This window comes from Oncorhynchus gorbuscha, linkage group LG04 (assembly GCF_021184085.1).
Source record: "Oncorhynchus gorbuscha isolate QuinsamMale2020 ecotype Even-year linkage group LG04, OgorEven_v1.0, whole genome shotgun sequence".
Classification (NCBI taxonomy): domain Eukaryota; kingdom Metazoa; phylum Chordata; class Actinopteri; order Salmoniformes; family Salmonidae; genus Oncorhynchus; species Oncorhynchus gorbuscha.
In genome coordinates this window covers 51,965,202-51,971,201 of record NC_060176.1, presented here as the reverse complement: position 1 = coordinate 51,971,201, position 6,000 = coordinate 51,965,202, and the positions used below count along the sequence as shown (strand labels likewise).

At 47.8% G+C, this 6,000-nt stretch overlaps 1 protein-coding gene across 2 annotated transcripts in view; it reads right to left on the bottom strand.

Annotated features, from left to right (window-relative positions):
* Window positions 1–6,000, bottom strand: part of LOC124034247 (transforming acidic coiled-coil-containing protein 1-like) — a 33,284-nt gene that overhangs the window by 17,543 nt on the left and 9,741 nt on the right. The window lies entirely within an intron of this gene.

Here is a 6,000-nt window from a genome sequence, read left to right as displayed (position 1 = left end):
GTCTATCTATCTCGACAAGAATAACAACATTTAGTTTGCTATTGGGCTGTATCTGTTCCACTGTCCTCTGTCATTACAGTCTAATACATCTGTTACATCAAAACAAATCAATCGTGAACATTTAGTTCCTCCTATGTGTATATAACCATCCTCCAGAGCTCTTCTTACTCTTCTCTCTATGGAACGTGCCGGTAAGTCTGCGACCATGGCAGGCTGTGGTTAGTCAACCATGTGGAAACTCTCTCTTTCCCATCTCTGCAGACACACACACACACGCACACACACAAAAGTGTGCACGTACAACCACATGCCTGGAGGCTGTTCATGGTGGCTTACATAACTTCCAAAACGCAGACACAGATACACTCTCACACAGACACACTCTCACACTGACACAGCACTGAGTACCACATGCACTGACACAACTCTGATTACATGCATCCCACTCATGCTCGTACACGCACACACACACACACACACACACACACACACACACACACACACACACACACACACACACACACACACACACACACACACACACACACACACACACACACACACACACACACACACACACACACACACACACACACACACACACACACACACACACACACACACACACACACACACTCACACACACACACACTCTCTCTCTAACTAGGCCAAGCCAAATGAGATGTGTTGTATGAGAAACATCAACCATGACTAATCTAATAACCATTTGCTTCTGTGGAGGAGAGGAACGAGGTATGGATAAAGAGAGGTGGCAGAGGGAAGAGTCTCTCTCATCTCCTCTTTTATTTTCCCTTTCTGCTCAGACGTGATCAGCAAGCTGGAGAACCCACAAAGACACACAGAGGGTACCCTGTCTCTCCCTCTCTGTCACTCTCTGTCTCTCTCTCTCTCTCTCTCTCTCTCTCTCTCTCTCTCTCTCTCTCTCTCTCTCTCTCTCTCTCTCTCTCTCTCTCTCTCTCTCTCTCAGACTGAATCCCATTTAGCACAGCTCTCTGTAACCCTTTGACAGAGAGGAAAGGCAGAAGAGAAAGTGAGTGAGTGTGTATGTATTTTGTTAGGATGTATCTGTTGTCATAGCTGTCAGGGATGCCTGGCATTGCTTTCCCTCCCCTCTCTATTGTCTGTTGTCTGTAGCAGGCAGGACAGACCTGTTAGGGGAGCTGTTTGACCTTATCACCTCTTGCTACACCTGTATAGAGTAGGGTCCACCCACATTAGCCTGGTAAACTAGCTAAACCGATACCCTCAAATTTAGTTTCAGAATGTGAGCTATCGTGGGATCAGGCTGGTTTCACGAGGCTACACCCACACTACAGTTGGGATAAACAGTCCACCTCAAACACAAGCACACATGTACGCACTCACATACAAACACAGGAAGGTCTTAGTCACCTTGACTCACGGGCTGGAAAATGTGCAGAGGAGAGGAGAGAGAGGGAGATGAAGAGAAAGAGAGACTAATCAGGTCTTATGTAACTCTTTTCCTTGGACCCAGAAATAGCTCAGCACACATGGAACACTGGCGGACCCACAGACACACAGCCATGCTCTAGTCTGGAACCCATGCAGTCGGGAACACACTGAGACTTCTAGAACCACACCAAAGATCTCACTCCAGGAAGCTTCAGAGAGGTTAAGTGGAACATAGGCGGTTTCTGAAGAGTAAATAAGGATATTATCATTTCTAACCGACACACAGGCCCAGTAACATTTGTGACTATAGACAACTTCAGCTTCCCTGGGTATAGACAGAGGTCACATTCCCGGTGTCTGGAATCCTCCATCTGAACCCAGACCCAATTCTAACCAAGACCACTCTGTGTGTGTGTGTGTGTGTGTGTGTGTGTGTGTGTGTGTGTGTGTGTGTGTGTGTGTGTGTGTGCGTGTGCGTGTGCGTGTGCGTGTGCGTGTGCGTGTGCGTGTGCGTGTGCGTGTGTGTGTGTGTGTGTGTGTGTGTGTGTGTGTGTATGCATGTGTCTATGTTGTGAGTGCACGTGCAGGCAGCCTAACCCATCATCCTTTTAATTAAATTAAGAGTTGACTGGAAGTCACAGATGTGTGTGTGGTTAGGAGCTAAATATAATCAGTATAAACATGTATAGTAGCCACATAGCCACATGAGGAGTGGTGTGATACCGTATGAGGTAATTGAGCACGCTGGAACACACATATGTGGATTACCAAAAGCATTCCTCCAATGATTCTGAATGATTATCTGAACAGTAAATGTATCTTTCCTATAATAGCATGGCTGCCTGGTGAAACTGTGGCACTGAGACAAAAACAGGCTCAACAGTCCCATCTAGTGGTAAACAGAAGTCAACACATCTCTCTGTCTGTACTGGGCAAGTACACACTGTAATGTAGTAGTGAACCGCAGTATTGGTTTAGTGTATTAGGATCCCCGTTAGCTACTGCACATGCAGCAGTTACTCTTCCTGGGGTCCACATAAAACATACAAATACATGACAAAGTACAGAACAGTTATAGACAAGAACAACATGAGACATTACATTGAATTCAAAATACAAACAAAATAAGAGTTATATATAGAAGAGACACCAAGAGACCACAAAAATACTATTTACACACTATTCAGATACACATGTTCATATTCTTATAAACAGTACATTTACATGAGATATTTTTAAATGTTAATAGAAAGAGGAAAGGTGCTGTGATACTAATTATGTTTTTCAAGCTAAACTTGGATTAAATCTGTTTTAGGTTTGGGTACTGTGAAGAAACACATAGTGGAGTGGCTGGTGGGGTACGCATGCCTGTTTGAAGTGTATGCAAATGGATTATACAAGTGGTCAGACATTTTCAACGAGAACGTTTAGACCCGAAGAGAAGTAGTCCATTTCTCCTCAACCCTCAACAGTGAAAGACTATCATGCGTGTTGTTGATGTTAGTTCTGTGTGTGCAGTTAAGGGCAAGGAGTGCTGATTTGTTTTGAGCCAGCTGCAACTCTGCTAGGTCTTTCTTTGCTTCACCTGACCATATTACCAGACAGCAATCAAGATGGGACAAGATCAGAGCCTGAATTATATTGATGATACAGTCCCCTCTAGTCTAAGGACATACATACCTCCACCCTTAGCCTCGTTCAGCACCGAAACAGTTTCATTCAAGGTTTGATCACAAACCACAACACTCAAACTGTCCATGTAAACTCGTGGTGTACACAGTACACACTTCTCTGCCTTGTGCGGGAAAGAGAGCTCCACCTCGTGGCGATCAGTGGCCTCTGACCAGATCCAGTCTCTCTCACTGTCAAACTGGAGGCTCGTGTTGACTGGGATCCTCAGTCTCAGGCAGGCAGGAACACACAGGAACAAGAGTGAAACCCTGCTTAGAGTGCTGAGTACACTCACCCTCTCAGTCTCTCTTAGTCCCGGAGTCTCTCTGTCTCTCTCAGGCAGTAAAAGCCATGTTTGAATATAGTTCTACAACTCTGTCCTGAATGGAGTAATGCTTTAGCCTAGTTTCTCCCATGCTTTTGTGTGTGCGTGCATGTGTAGAGCATCATCATGACAAGTGTTTAAATTAAACAGAGGAGAAGTGTAGTACAGCGCCGGTCGGCACGGTTACAGTAACCAGGCCAGCTGACATTAGAGCATCATCCTGGGGATGTAGTCTGAAGTGCATTACATCATCTTGTACTGCTACACCAGATATTGTAATTGTGCTAGCTGAGATTGAGAGAGAGAGGGGGATGAGGAGAGAGAGGGGATGAGGAGAGAGGGAGATGTGGAGAGAGAGGGGGATGAGGAGAGAGGGGGATGAGGAGAGAGAGGTGGATGCGGAGAGTGAGGGGAATGAGAAGAGAGAGGGGATGAAGAGAGAGAGGGAGATGAGTAGAGAGAGGGGGATGAGGAGAGAGAGGGAGATGAGGAGAGAGAGGGGGATGAGGAGAGAGAGGGAGATGAGGAGAGAGAGGGAGATGAGGAGAGAGAGGGGGATGAGGAGAGAGAGGGAGATAAGGAGAGAGAGGGGGATGAGGAGAGAAGGGGGAGGAGAGATACGTGCAGATAATGCTACAATAAGACCTTTGATGGTGAATTTGGGAAGCGTGACTGGGATAGTTTGCCTATATAGCTAACAACCGAAGACTTGGATGTCAATTAAGGCAGTCCTCCACACCTCTCTGATGCAGAGGGTGTTGGGTTAAAAGCGGAAGACACATTTCAGTTGAAAGCATTCAGTTTTACAACTGACTAGGTATCCCCCTTTCCTTTCCCTTAAAACAGTATCTGCATATTTAATCTAAGCCCAACTTGGGGCGGCAGGTAGCCTGGCGGGTAGGAGCGTTGGGCCAGTAAATGAAAGGTTGCTGAATCAAATCCCTGAGCTGACAAGGTACAAATCTGTTGTTCTGCCCCTGAGCAAGGCAGTTAACTCACTGTTCTCTGAGCAAGGCAGTTAAACCACTGTTCTCTGAGCAAAGCAGTTAACCCACTGATCCCTGAGCAAGGCAGTTAACCCACTGATCCCTGAGCAAGGCAGTTAACCCACTGATCCCTGAGCAAGGCAGTTAACCCACTGATCCCTGAGCAAGGCAGTTAACCCACTGATCCCTGAGCAAGGCAGTTAACCCACTGTTCCCTGAGCAAGGCAGTTAACCCACTGTTCCCTGAGCAAGGCAGTTAACCCACTGATCCCTGAGCAAGGCAGTTAACCCACTGATCCCTGAGCAAGGCAGTTAACCCACTGTTCCCTGAGCAAGGCAGTTAACCCACTGATCCCTGAGCAAGGCAGTTAACCCACTGATCCCTGAGCAAGGCAGTTAACCCACTGTTCCCTGAGCAAGGCAGTTAACCCACTGATCCCTGAGCAAGGCAGTTAACCCACTGATCCCTGAGCAAGGCAGTTAACCCACTGTTCCCTGAGCAAGGCAGTTAACCCACTGTTCCCTGAGCAAGGCAGTTAACCCACTGATCCCTGAGCAAGGCAGTTAACCCACTGTTCCCTGAGCAAGGCAGTTAACCCACTGATCCCTGAGCAAGGCAGTTAACCCACTGATCCCTGAGCAAGGCAGTTAACCCACTGATCCCTGAGCAAGGCAGTTAACCCACTGATCCCTGAGCAAGGCAGTTAACCCACTGTTCTCTGAGCAAGGCAGTTAACCCACTGTTCTCTTAGCAAGGCAGTTAACCCACTGTTCCCTGAGCAAGGCAGTTAACCCACTGATCCCTGAGCAAGGCAGTTAACCCACTGATCCCTGAGCAAGGCAGTTAACCCACTGTTCCCTGAGCAAGGCAGTTAACCCACTGTTCCCTGAGCAAGGCAGTTAACCCACTGATCCCTGAGCAAGGCAGTTAACCCACTGATCCCTGAGCAAGGCAGTTAACCCACTGATCCCTGAGCAAGGCAGTTAACCCACTGATCCCTGAGCAAGGCAGTTAACCCACTGTTCTCTGAGCAAGGCAGTTAACCCACTGTTCCCTGAGCAAGGCAGTTAACCCACTGATCCCTGAGTAAGGCAGTTAACCGACTGATCCCTGAGCAAGGCAGTTAACCCACTGATCCCTGAGCAAGGCAGTTAACCCACTGATCCCTGAGCAAGGCAGTTAACCCACTGTTCCCTGAGCAAGGCAGTTAACCCACTGTTCCCTGAGCAAGGCAGTTAACCCACTGATCCCTGAGCAAGGCAGTTAACCCACTGATCCCTGAGCAAGGCAGTTAACCCACTGTTCCCTGAGCAAGGCAGTTAACCCACTGATCCCTGAGCAAGGCAGTTAACCCACTGTTCTCTGAGCAAGGCAGTTAACCCACTGTTCTCTGAGCAAGGCAGTTAACCCACTGTTCCCTGAGCAAGGCAGTTAACCCACTGATCCCTGAGCAAGGCAGTTAACCCACTGATCCCTGAGCAAGGCAGTTAACCCACTGATCCCTGAGCAAGGCAGTTAACCCACTGATCCCTGAGCAAGGCAGTTAACCCACTGATCCCTGAGCAAGGCAGTTAACCCACTGT